The 14,069-nt window shown below is 43.4% G+C and overlaps 1 protein-coding gene across 2 annotated transcripts in view; it reads right to left on the bottom strand.

Moving 5' to 3' along the window:
• Positions 1-13,110, bottom strand: part of DUSP26 (dual specificity phosphatase 26) — a 38,962-nt gene extending 25,852 nt beyond the window's left edge. Inside the window, exons 1-2 of one of the 2 annotated variants that reach the window (XM_033950164.1) lie at positions 12,840-13,110; positions 6,891-7,024 (exon numbers count right to left, since the gene is read on the bottom strand). The gene's annotated coding sequence lies outside the window, so the exon portion shown is untranslated. The remainder of the gene's footprint in view (positions 1-6,890; positions 7,025-12,839) is intronic. The other variant, XM_033950165.1, reaches the window with a different exon arrangement.
• Between the last annotated feature and the right edge of the window lie 959 nt (positions 13,111-14,069).

Genomic DNA, 14,069 nt, shown 5'->3' with positions numbered 1-14,069 from the left:
CACGCCGTTTCAAAGCAGAAAATACTGGACTTAGTGCTTATAAATGGGGAAAGTGTTTCTGATGTTACAGTGGGTGATCATCTGGCATCCAGTGATCACTGCATGGTACGTTTTAATATTAAGACGGGTATAGAGAGGGCTCATTCAAAAGCAAAGGTTCTAGACTTAAAAAAAATGAACTTTGTTCGAATGGGGGATTACGTCAAGGAATTGTTGTCTGGATGAGAACGTCTGGAAGGAGTGGGAAAAACTGAAAGGAGTAATTATAAGGGCGACAAACCTTTTTGTGAGGCATGTAAGTAAAAGTAAGAGGAAAAGAAGGTCGCTTTGGTTCCCAAAAGTAGTAATACCGTAACAAGTGTTATCCAGGCACCGCAGGCAGAGAGTCTCACGTGTGGGTGATGTCACTGACGGAGCCCAGGTACAGACACTTTAAAAGTGCATCGCCACTTTAAGACTTCAGAAAGTTTGCGATAGCCCGCACCTTGCATGCGCAAGTGCCTTCCCGCCTGACGTAGACACGCGGTCTCTTCAGTTAAGATAAGCCAGCTAAGAAGCCAACCAGAGGAGGTGGGTGGGTTGTGAGAATATCTGCCTGCTGTCCCTGGATAACACCTGTTACAGTAAGTAACTGTTCTTTATTCCAGGACAAGCAGCCAGCATATTCTCACATGTGAGTGACCTCCAAGCTAACCAGAAAGGGATGGGGGGAGGTTGGCCTTTAGGAAGACATATTTTGCAATACTGATTGGCCGAAGTGCCCATCCCATCTGGAAAAAGATTCCAGACAGAAATGAGAGGTGAAAGTATGAACCGAGGACCATGTAGAAGTTTTACAGATCTCATCAATAGGGGTAGAGCGGCGAAAAGCTACTGAAGCTGCCATAGCTCGAGCTTTATGGGCTGTGACTCGACTCTCCAGTTGCAGCCCAGCCTGAGCATTACTGAATGAGATACACAAAGCCAACCAATTGGAAATCATTCTCTTGGAAACAGGATGACCCAACTAGTTAGGATCTTACTCTTACTCTTTGTGACTCTGTACAGCGCTTCGTGCGTCTGGTAGCTCTATAGAAATAATTAATGGTAGTAGTAGTAGATCAAAGGAGACAAAAAGTTGAGGAGATGATCTAGCGGCTTTGTTCTGCTGAGATAGTATGCCAACGTCCGCTTACAATCCAGAGTGTGAAGAACCATTTCTCCTGAATGAGAATGAGGCTTAGGGAAGAATACTGGAAGAACAATTGATTGATTGAGATGAAATTCAGTGACGACTTTAGGGAGGAACTTTGGATGAGTGCGAAGCACAATCTTGTCATGGTGGAACACTGTGAATAGTGGTCCACCAGTAGCGCTTGACGTACACTGACTTCTGGCAGAAGTGAGAGAAATGAGAAAGACAACTTTCCAAGTAAGGTATTTGAGATGAGCCGTAGACATTGGCTCAAAAGGAAGCTTCATCAACTTAGTAAGAACCACACTGAGATCCCAAACCACGAGGTGGTTTGACATTGAAAAGACCGTGCATGAATCTGGAGATAAGAAGATGAGCAGTAAGAGGTTTACCATCCACTGGTTGAAGAAAGGCAGTGTTAGTATTGAGATGGTGGGGAGAGAAATATTAGACATTATAGATAATTTAAAAATGTAGTATTTACTCTGAAATAAGATATATAATGAATTAATGAATTGCTTTGTATACAACTGTGCAAGTTCAGATGTTTTTAATTGCATTATTTTTCAATAAAATATATATTTTTTTTAAAGTAAGAAATTTGAACTGTATGCGGAAACGGATAGGGAGCCAATGAATTGACTTGAGGAGAGGAGTAATGTGGGCATAGCGACATTGGCGAAATATGAAGCATGCAGCAGCGCTGTGAACAGATTGAAGGCACTAGCTCTGTGGGTACTGAGGATGCCTGAGCACCCTCCAGTATTCTTCGATGTAAGTCTGTCAATGTGAAGCCAAAAGCTCCATGCTTCAGAGCTGCAGGGAAACAGAGGAAGAGGGCACTTCTGTATATTAGCGACTGCTCCCGCCTTTCCCTGCAGCCTGTTGACTGGATCTCTCTGACCCAGAGGAGAGAGTTGCTGGCCCCTAGCAGCTACCAGTTGGGAGGGAAAAGTGCAGTAGACAGACACTGATCAAAGAAAGAGACAGATTCAGAACTTCCCTCCTTTTACTAAACCGCAGTAGAGGTTTCTACCATAGCCCGGAGTGCTAAATGCTCTTGACACTGCTCTGATGCTCAGAGAATCGAAGCCGCGTTGAGGCAGCATTGGAACATTTAGCGCCCTTGGCCGCAGTAGAAACCTCAACTGCAGCTTAGTAAAAGAGGGTGTTTGTTGGTGTGACAGTTTTAAGAGCATAAGAATAGTTTGGGTCAGACCAATGGTCCATCAAGCCCAGTAGCCTGTTCTCACGGTGGCCAATCCAGGTCACTAGTACCTGGCCAAAACCTAAAGAGTAGCAACATTCCAGCATCTCAAAGAATAGCAAGATTCCGGAACCCCAATGAGAACAACTTTCTAGAGTTGAGACTGTGATGTCATAATGCCTCATTCCACAGTGCCTCAGAGCCAACCTCATCAGTGATGTAACAATGGCTTGATTGTCCTATACTTGGCTTACGTAAGAACATAAGAATAACCATACTGGGTCACCGTCAGACTAATGGTCCATCAAGTCCAGTAGCCCGTTCTCATGGTGGCCAATCCAGGTCACTAGTACCTGGCCAAAACTCAAGGTATAGCAACATTCCAGCATCTCAAAGAATAGCAAGATTCCGGAACCCCAATGAGAGCAACATTCCAGAGCTGAGACTGTGATGTCATAATGCCTCATTTCACAGTGCCTCAGAGCCAACCTCATCAGTGATGTAACAATGGCTTGATTGTCCTATAGTTGGCACACATAAGAACATAAGAATTGCCGCTGCTGGGTCAGACCAGTGGTCCATCATGCCCAGCAGTCCATACTGGGTTAGACCAATGGTCCATTATGCCCAGTAGCCCATTCTCACGGTGGCCAATCCAGGTCCCTAGTACCTGGCCATAACCCAAGGAGTAGCAACATTCCATGCTACCGATCTAGGGCAAGTTTTTCAGATTGTATGTTGCTAAAGTAAGCAATTGAGGTAAAAAAGACATATACCGGGCGAGGAATACTTGTAAGGGAGCAAGGAGAGGGCTGGCTGGGAGAGAGAATGGTGCTTTGAAATATTGAAGATGCAAAACTAAGAGAATGGCATAAAATAAATTGTATCCTGTCTTTAATAATAATAATAATAATAATTTATTGTTTATATACCGCCAAAGCCAAAGTAGTTCAAGGCGGTTTACAATAAAGAAGAGCTGGACATTCAGCGAAAAAAAACCCAATGAAGTCTTTGAGTACATGAGTAAGGTAACATTGTAGGGGCGGGTTTACAATAAAAAGTAGGTCGAGGCGGTTTACAAAGAGAAGAGCTGGTCATACAGTGTGGGATAAGCAGTGAAGACTTTAGGAATTCTTAGTCACAAATCGGTTGAACAGGTTGGTTTTGACTAGTTTTCTGAAGTTGAGGTAGGACGAGGAGTGCTTGATGCTGCTGCTTAGCCAGTCGTTCTGTAGACTTGCTTTGAAGGCAAGCGTTCTGCCAAGGAATCTTTTGTATCGGCAGGTTTTTATTGTAGGGTGGCTAAACAAGCGTATTCTGCTTGTAGGCCTAGTGGAGCAGTCTAGTTTAAAGTGGGAGACCAGGTACAGAGGGGCCAAACCGAGAATGGATTTGAATCAGAGGCGGGCGAATTTGAGCAATACTCTTGCCTCCAGGGGCAACCAGTGGAGTTTTTGGTAGTAGGGGGTTATGTGATCCCATTTCTTTATGCTGAAAATCAATCGCACAGCTGAGTGTCGTATGATTCGGAGTCTTTGAATGGTTTTCTTGGGAGACCCCAGATAAATGATGTTGCAATAGTCGAGTAGGTTTAAAATGGAGGATTGCACCAGTAAGCGGAATGATGTTGTGTCGAAGTACTTTAAAACAGGAAGTTATATCTCTGGGAGCAACGTTCCTGTTAGCTTACCCTTGTAAGTGTGTTGAGAAATATGTACAAGTCAAATATGTATTTTTTCCAACCAGACCAGTTAAAATCTTTTCTGGAGCTAAAAAAGATAGCCTGATGGAATAGATATGGTGCATTGGAATTAAATTGATAGCAAACTTGCGCTATAGCCTTACTTTGTTAATTTTTATTTCCTTTATTTTTTGATTAAGAAATGTTCTTCTCTTTATACTGGCGGCAACTCCCCTCATTATATTGGGGGTCTAAGGAAGGCTATACAATTATTCTACTTTGTTAAAATTTTGACGGTATATATTTACTTACTCTGCTGTATTTCTTTAACAAGGAGTTAATTTTCTTGTAAATATGATTTTACAAAGGTGCGCCAGCGTTTTTAGCTAGGTAGCGGTTAGCGCACACAGCATTTTAGCGCGCGCTATTCCGCGCGTTAAGGTTCTAACGCACCTTTGTAAAAGGAGCCCAAAGCATCCAAAGCAACAATGTAGGACAGATAATATCCAAAATATGTTATTAAGTGCTTATTTAAACAAAAATGTTTTCAATAAGCTCTTAAAACTTTGTAAATCCTACATAACTCTGAGCTGTTCTGGGAGCAAATTCCACCACTGAGGACCTCTTAGATTAAAAAAAAAAAATTAAAAATAAACACCCCCCAAACAGAATCTTTCCATTCCTCCAGATAAATCCCTGTTCTCAAAATGAAGCTTGTGATCTCATTTCTCCCCCAGGATACCAGGTCACTTTATTGAGTAGAAATGGTGCTGTTCAGTTTTTAAATGCAGTGTGGAGCTAATATTGAGAGGGAAAAAATCCTCAACACACTAGGACAGGAGCCTAAGAGTTTAGGGCACAGAAAACGAGGGATCCCCCATCTGATTCAGAAAGTTCCCCCTGATTCTTGGGTGCAACGTATATATGTATGCCCCCCCCCCCGGGCAATAAGTGTTTCTTACATTTAAAAGTCAACTGCAAATCTCTAAGTTCTATCAGCAGGAGATCATCTACTATTCAGCATCCACTATTCAGGCAAACTGGGAAAATCCCTTCTCTTCAAAACCGCAGGTCTTTGGAACGACCTCACCACCCCGCTGCGGAACCTGAGCTCCCTTCAGTTATTCCGCAAACAACTGAAAACCTGGCTTTTCAGCAAATTGTAGCTCTATCCTTCCCCCCTTTCTCTCCCCCCTTCTACACATAAGTTCATGTAATCCTTTTTCTTCTTCTCTACCCACTATTTTAAGTTCTTGTAAACCGTGTCGAGCTCCATTCTCATGGAGATGATGCGGTATATAAACTTAAGGTTTAGATTAGATTAGATTAGATATCCTATTCCCTCAGTATTCAGCTAAAAATAATTCACAGTCACTAGGGGTTGGTACTGTTATGAAGCAGAATCTTCCAGAAGTGGTATGGCAGAGATGGTACATTCTACCAGCCAATACTGGACAGTATGAATTTTCTACTAGGTCACCCTCCTTAGGAGGATCTCGCTGGGGAATTGGATTTGGATTTAACTCAGAACTTTCAATTGAAGGGCAAGGTCAAAATGTGGTAGAGTGACACGGCTGGAAGTAAGTTTAATGTTTGCTCCTGCACTTACCACTTGCCAGCTTCATTAGAGGCTTGATCTTTTACCTGGTGGGGGTGGGGTGGGAGGGAAGCACCCTTCCTGCTATGGGAGATCCTATGTAAAATTTGGCTTGAGGGCCTAGAATTTGTGCTTATACGACTGACCAACATCTCCCTAAGCATGCATGTCTTTCCTTTCCAGTTACATTGTAAGTCCCAAAGTGTTGGAATTAATGGGCAGTAAGTGAAGAATGGACAGTAGGACCTAATTTTATGCAACCTAGAATCCTTCTAGCCTATCTTATTTTCAGCTTTTGGCCACATGCGTCCTTTCTATGTTCACACACAGCCTGCTTCATTTAGGTGTATTGCTATACACAACCCCCCTCCCTTTTTTACAAAGCCGCGTTATAGAAAGAACATACGAGAACCTGGACAGTCTTCTAATAAGAGGACATGTCTGGGTTTTCCCAGATGTTTGGTAACCCTAGGAATAACTCAAATTATACTGTAGTAAGTGACTTGAAAGCTCGATGGCTGTGAGAGTATTTCTTAGTTTGGCCACCAGAGGGAGCTCAGAGCTAAGGCAAAAGCAATTCCCAGTTAAGGCACAGCTCTGATCCAAGTATGGTAGTCCTGGGACTAACTCCCAATCTTTCTTAGCTCATCTCTTAGTCCTTGTTTAAGATGCTTCTATTTCCTTTATCATTGCTTTCACACTGGGCTCTGTTTTAATATAAATACAATTTTATGTGTGTCTGCATACTAAGAACATAAGAAGTTGCCTCCACTGGGTCAGACCAGAGGTCCATCGCACCCAGTGGCCCGCTCCTGCGGCGGCCCATCAGGTCCGTGACCTGTGAAGTGGTTTCTGTCTAATCCTATAACCTACCTCTACTTCTTTCTGTACCCCTCAATTCCCTTATCTTTTAGGAACCTATCTAGACCTTCCTTGAACCCCTGTAGCGTGCTCTGGCCTATTACACCCTCCGGGAGCACGTTCCATGTGTCCACCACCCTCTGAGTGAAAAAGAACCTCCTAGCATTTGTTCTAAACCTGTCCTTTTTCAATTTCTCCGAGTGCCCCCTTGTGCTTGTGGCTCCCCACAAGAAGAATTTGTCCCTGTCTACCTTCTCTATACCCTTCATGATTTTGAAGGTTTCTATCATGTCTCCCCTAAGTCTCCGCTTTTCCAGAGAGAATAGCCCCAGCATTTCCAATCTGTCAGCATATGAGAAGTTTTCCATACCCTTTATCAACTTTGTCGTTCTTCTCTGGACTCCCTCAAGTACCGCCATGTCCTTTTTGAGGTACGGCGACCAGTACTGGACACAGTACTCCAGATGGTGGCTTTGGTATGTAGTGTTACAGCAATCTAATCAGCTCAATGAGATAAAGAAAGAGGAGAAAAATCAAAGTCTATATTGCTCTGGCATCATGCCCTGCCATGTGGTGGAGCTCCAACTAGCTGTTCGGGGTCGTTGGGGGTCCGCCCACCCCAGGGCTCATAAAAGAAACGCAAAATAAAACCAAAATCAAGTCAGTTGAGATTTTTTTTCACAGTCACAGTCATAGTCATAGTCACTCACAGTTCTTACAGGAGCTTGGGCATAGGCAGGGGCCAGATAAATCCAATGGACAGTAGGACTTGTGATCCTGGGCTCAATCACAGACGCAGAACTCAGTCTCTCATCAGTCCCTTGCTTCGCAGTAAACCAGCAGGTGGCCAAGTGGCAATTGAAACTTAAATGTTTTTGTTTTTTTTTAAATCTTTATTGATTTTCAAACTTTGACAGTGCAATACAATTAATTGAACATAAAATACTGCATAAAGCGCACTATTAACTACACAAGTAATACATAAAATAATCATTTTCTCCCACCCTCCTCCCAATTATTATTTACAGACAGCTTTATTTGTATAGACAGTCAGCAAGAAAAAGGAGGACAGATTGAGACATCCTCCTCTCTCATGGCAAAAAGGGACCTCTTCCTCTTCCTGTGTCATCTAGCCTAGTTCACCAACTTAGTGATCCCCCTGGAAAATCCCACACCACTGCTTTACCAGTAGATGCATTTTCCAGGAGGGAGTCAAACTCACACCCCTCTGGGCAAAAAAAAAAAAAGGATTTCTTTTTCCACCTAAAAATCATTTTTTTCTGCCTTCAGAGGGCAATTTTCCACCCTTCCCCCATCCTTAAAGGAACCTGCACAGTTTCTAAGACCATAAGAATTTCTGCTGCTATGTCAGACCATCATGCCCAGCAGTTCACTCACGCGGCGGCCCTCTGGTCATAGACCAGTGCCCTAACTGAGACTAGCCCTACCTCCGTACGTTCCGGTTCAGCAGGAACTTGTTTTGAATCCTTGGGGGGATAACAGTCCCTATAACAGTCTCCGGAAGAGCGTTCCAGTTTTCCACCACTCTCTGAGTGAAGAAGAACTTCCTTACGTTTATACGGAATCTATCCCCTACTCAACTCTATTCTACAATTTTCAGTCCACATTATCTCTTATGTTACCATTTTTTTTCTATCGGGATTGCACCTTTATGTACATTACTGAAACATAACACTTTACTATAATTATCCACAGGGTGCACACAACCCAACTTTTAGAGTTTTTCATTTTCTCAGATACAACACATTTGTGTTATACCTTTTCTCATCCTAACAGCAATACCCAAATACAAAATGTTACTTTTCCCCATTATTATTGCTTCTCAAGTCATAATCTTTCCTCTTCCAATACCACAAATATTCCTCCCCAATTCAATTTCGCATTATATTAATGCAGTCACCTTCCTTTTTTCATTCTTCTCATGCTACAAATGTCTCTTTTTCTATAGTATCACACAATCCTCCCAAATATTCCCCTTACTATGCCACTGGGTGGGATCTTTTAGGAAGAGGAAGAGATTATGGATCGGCAGACTGAATGGGCCAATTGGCTTTTATCTGCCATCATACTGTATTTCTATGTTTCCCTCCAGGGATTCAAGGCAAAGTTAGACAAGTTCCTGCTGAACCAGAACGTAGGCAGGAAAGGCTAGTCTCAGGGCGCTGGTCTTTGACCTAAGGGCTGCCGTGGGAGCGGATCCAGCAACGGCAATTCTTATGTTCTTATCTTCTTAACACATCCAGCTTATACAGTATACTGTAATTTCTCACATCCTCAACTGATTTTTCTTAGTCACAGCCCATAATATATTCTGTTAGCATCTTATCCAGGATTTATCACTTATCATCACATTCATATATATATATATATATCTTCCACACTCCTGCTCTCCTGCTCCTCACCCAACAAACCCCCCTCCCCATGCAGGTCTGACATCTTTTACTCGTGGGCCCTCCCAAAGTAGCAGCAGCAGCGGCCGACCGGCAGAAGTAGGGCTATGAACAGGGCCTTTCTTCCGCTGCATCACATATTCTAATGAGGAGAAGGGTTGAAAAGGAGCATACGAGACTTTATACACTTCTCCCTCCGTAGTCGCTGTGATAGGGGATTAACAGACCCGCGAATACAGAAAAACCGCAAATAACTTTTTCATATGTTATTCGCCGTTTTCTATTAAAAACCATCGTGAATATAGTGAAACCGCGAATAACATGGTGGGAGACCTGGCCTTTTCCTGAAGGAGAGGCAAAACACGGTGAAGAAAGTGCCGGGCATTGGCGATTTTCTCTGTAAACGCTTGGAATCAGCGATTTCTCTTTGCAAGCTGACGGAATTGTGGGGGGAGGAGCCATCAAGCTAAAAAACGTGTATAATCGAAACCGCAATTGCTGAAACCGCGAATACGGAGGGAGAAGTGTAAATACTCTTTACAGTCTGCCTGTGCCATGGTTACTACTTCTGCAATTGTTATTGGTCCCAAACAGTGGCGTAGCGAGGGTGGGAGGTACCCAGAGCTGTGGCGCCTCCGCATCCTCCTCTCCGCCCTCCAACTCCTTCCCTGCCCCGTGCCACACTCACACCTTCCCTTCCCCCCTCCCTCTTTAAATCATCGCCAGTGCGAGCAGCTTCTTCTGCCTGCTGCTAGCGCTGGCGTTGCCTGTCCCTCTGACATCACTTCCTGGCCCCGAGACCCAGGAGTGGTTTCAGTGGGGAGCCAGGCCGGTGCGAGCAGCAGGCCTGAGAAGATGCTCACGCTGCAGGAGATTATGGGGGGAGGGTGCAAGCTTGGCATGTGGGGTAAGAGGGGTGCCAGTGCCCCTATCAAGATGGCCCCTGAGGTGGTCTGCTCCCCTTGACCCCCCCTTTCTACACTTCTAGTCCTAATTTATATATTGAAGAGCACCAGTCTTGGAGTGGGATGTTTTACTGAGTGTGTGAAGAGTGCGACGTGTGGAATTACTGCCAAAATAGTCTCTCGGTCATTGCTGGTCCCGGTTTTAGTCCCAAACCAATAAACTTGCTATGTGAATGGTCCTCCATACAATATTGAAGCATGCAAAAAGAACCCATTTACACATAAGTCTTCACACCTCTTGACTCAGCACTTGGTAGAAGCTCTTTTTCCAAAATAACAGCCTTGAGTTCCTTAGCATAAGTGTCTTTCAACTTTGCAGAGTGAGAAGGTGCAGTTTTTGCTCATTTTCCTTGTCAGAATAGCTCAAGCATTTTCAACTTGACTGGAGATCTTTGTTTTGCAATCTTTCAGTCTTGCCGCACATTTTCTGTTGGGTTTAATACTGATAAACCTTGCTCCCACACACTCAGAGGGTCACATATTAGATTTGCCTTTTATTTCCCCCCTTATGACGTAGATAAAAAGGGAGAAGTTTAACAAATGATCTGACTCGTCGTACCTCCCCTTTGATTTGGCCTGATCATTTAAAACTTGATTTTACTGTGTTTTGATTTACTGATTCTATTTTTTAAAAAATATTATAATTATTTATCCATTTTAACACTTCCAATAAGTGAAAACAGTAAAGAAAACAGTTTGCACATTAAACAACACTTAATAATCTTACATGACATTAACAAAGTAACATCCCTACCCCCTATTATCAATCAAATAATCCATTAGTTCTTAGAAGTATAATAAGTATCATAAAACAAATCCTGCCTATATAACAATCATTTTGAAATCATAAAAACAGTAAACAGAACCTTTACCCCCTCCCAAATCTTTAAGAAAGATATTATTTCATTTAAACCCTTTTGTTCCCTCCCCCTCCCTTCCTTTGGATATGTAAAGTAATACGTAAAATAAATTTAAACTATAATAATTCTACAAAAGACGTCAATGGGCCACATATTAATTTGAAATTTTTTGTATTCCCTGTCAGATCAGCATTCATTTTCTCAAATTTATAGATTAAGCGTAAGTTTGCCCACCAAAATGTGAAATTAAGTCGATCCCAATTTTTCCAATTTCTTGTGATTACCGGTAATTGTATCACTATTCCCGTCATAATTTAAAAAAGTTTTCTTTTATATTTATCTAGGGGATCTTTTACATATAACAGTGTGCCACAAATCACAACTTCATAGGTCAAAGGGATCACAACTTCTAAAATATTATTTATATGTCCCCAAATCGACTTCCAAAAAATTTGAATCAGAGGGCAATAAAACAGTAAGTGATCCAATGTTCCCATGTCCAGATGCCAGCATCTATTAGACCTTGAATTATCTAACTTATTCAATCTAACCGGGGTCCAAAAAGAACCAAGATTGTTTCATAGATGCCGACGCTGTACATCTCAACCTCCAAGACCAAATCCGTGGCCATCGAGATACAGAAATGTACTGTTTAATCTCGACACTTCAAATGTCTCTAAGAGCATTTTGGGGTTTCTTATGCACGAGTTCAGATATCAATTTATACCACCCGACAGCTTGATGTCCAAGCATATCTGCCTGAAAGCAAAGGAATTGCAAGCTATAATAATTTTTTAAATTATGCCATTCAGGGAACCCTTTCTGGGGATAGATTCCGTACGAACGTAAGGAAGTTCTTCTTCACCCAGAGAGTGGTGGAAAACTGGAATGCTCTTCCAGAGGCTGTTATAGGGGAAAACACCCTCCAGGGATTCAAGACAAAGTTAGACAAGTTCCTGCTGAACCAGAACGTATGCTAGTCTCAGGGCATAGTCCTAGTTTTTACATTGTGCTATTCACATCTCTTGCCCATGTGCTTTCCGTTATACTCCTTTGTGGTTTTATGCTTCTGTTTTATTTCTTTCTATGGCTGGATATTTATTAACCTAATTTTACACCATCAAAGTTTTCTAATAATAATAATTAAAAAAAAACAGGTTAGAAAACCACTGCTTCATAGAACACAAGGGACAATTCTGACCATATGGGGTCGCTGTGGCACCAAAAATCAAATCGGACTGTGCCACAAGGTCAGAGTGGAAATAGTTTAGCCAAAAGGTTGGTACAAATTTCTGACTAGACACTCCCAGGAAGTCCAGGGCTACCTCTACCATGAAGTGCAATTTACACAAAAGCCCACAAGCGTGTTGCAATCATATATATACAAGCCAAGGCATAAATCCACTGGAAGGAGGGCATGCTTGAGCTTGATCTCTAGGAAAGCAAACACGCTTTATAGTAATGGGCTGAATTTAAATCTCATTTTGGAGAAAGATGCTTTTGAGTAACAATGCATTCTGTACTCCCCTGCCCCCGAGCGCCTGCCACCTTGAGCCTCGGCTTGGAAGAACCTGGACGCCAGGACTGGTGGCGTATTGATTTGATTTTTCATGTAAAATTAACGTGACCATTTATTTTTTTCATCAAAACGGGACATCTATTAATTGTCAGTCCCTCCCCCAATCCCACCCCCAATTTCTTCCATTCATTTTTCATGTACACATAATATCTTATTAATTTATAATGGTAACCATAAAATGAAAAAAAAACACCCCACAAAGCACACTATACGCAGAGAAAATGTTAATTATTAGATTACATTACATTAGGGATTTGTATTCTGCCATTACCTTGTGGTTCAAGGCGGATTACAAAAGAGTTAAAGAGGGTGTTTTACAAAAACGATTTCTGGTATTTGGGGAGTTTTCAAAGATGTCAAGGCAGATGACTTTAAAATATGCAATGTCACCTCAGTAACTATAGAAAAATAGACAAATATAGTGGAACATATAGACAGCAGATATAAATTCTCAAAACAGACACATTTTGATCACTAAATTGAAAATTAAATCATTTTTCTTACCTTTGCTGTCTGGTGATTTCATAAGTCTCTGGTTGCATTTCCTTCTGACTGTCCATCCTTTCTTTCTTTCTGCACTCAGGCCCAACAATTGTCCCTTTCTATTCCCTCCTTCCCTCCTTCCTATGTCCTTAGTCAGTGCCCTTTCCCATGTTCTTAGTACCCGCAGTGCCTCCTTCCTATGTCCTTAGTGCCCCCAGTGCCTCCTTCCTATGTCCTTAGTGCCCCTTCCCATGTCCTTAGTGCCCCCAGTGCCTCCTTCCTATGTCCTTAGTGCCCCTTCTCATGTCCTTAGTGCCCCCAGTGCCTCCTTTCTATGTTCTTAGTGCTCCCAGTGTTCCTTCCTATGTCCCCCTCACTGCCTTCCAGCCTTTGTCCCACCCCCTCCCCCGAAGGCAGCCAGCCAGCCTCCCTCCCTCCCTGCCATGCTAAAGCCTGCCTGCCTCCCTCCCTCCCTCCAGCGCCGAAGCCTGCCACCCCGGACCAGCCCCCGCTGCTGCTTCCTGCCCACCGAAGCCTGGCCTACCGCCGCTTCAAACCCTCCCCCCGGTCCACCACCGCAACTAAAGAAAAGGAAGGTCCAGGCGCCGGCCAACAAACCCTCTTCCCGACGTTAATTCTGACATCGGAGAGAAAGAGGAAGTTCCGGGCCAGCCAGGCAGCGATTGACTGGCCCGGAACTTCCTCTCTGATGTCAGAATTGACATCGGGAAGAAGGTTTGTGGGCCGGCATCTGGACCTTCTTTTTCTTTAGTTGCAGCGGGCGGCGGTTGACCGGGGGAGGGGTTAAAGCGGCGATAGGCCAGGCTTTGGTGGGCAGGAAGCAGCAGCGGGGGCTGATCTGGGGGGAGGCAAACTTCGGCTTCGGCTTCAGTGCTGGAGGGAGGCTTTGGCGCGGCAGGGATGGGAAGCGAGACATTTTGGCGTCCTGAAGCTGTGCGTGGGGACAACGGGACAGGGGATCTAAAAATGGGACATATAGTCACCTTATGTAAAATGGCAGTGGCTGAAAGTCGCTCCGCTGCACAAGGCAGACAGCAAGGCCTGCAATAGGCAGGCTTTCAGTTCCATCGGATAAAAAAAAGCATCAGGACGAACAAGTGACATTTTATTTCATTTTATCCTAGGAATGAGGATCAATACTAGGCTTGGGGGATGGAGCTATTGCCTGAGGAAAGAAAGAGGGCCTCTTTTTAATCCGCGTGTGGTGGGAACAGGTGCTACACGCGGCAT

This window comes from Geotrypetes seraphini, chromosome 6 (assembly GCF_902459505.1).
Source record: "Geotrypetes seraphini chromosome 6, aGeoSer1.1, whole genome shotgun sequence".
NCBI classification, from domain to species: Eukaryota; Metazoa; Chordata; class Amphibia; order Gymnophiona; family Dermophiidae; genus Geotrypetes; species Geotrypetes seraphini.
The sequence above is the reverse complement of the archived record's forward strand: the minus strand, read 5'-3'. Positions and strand labels throughout refer to the sequence as shown.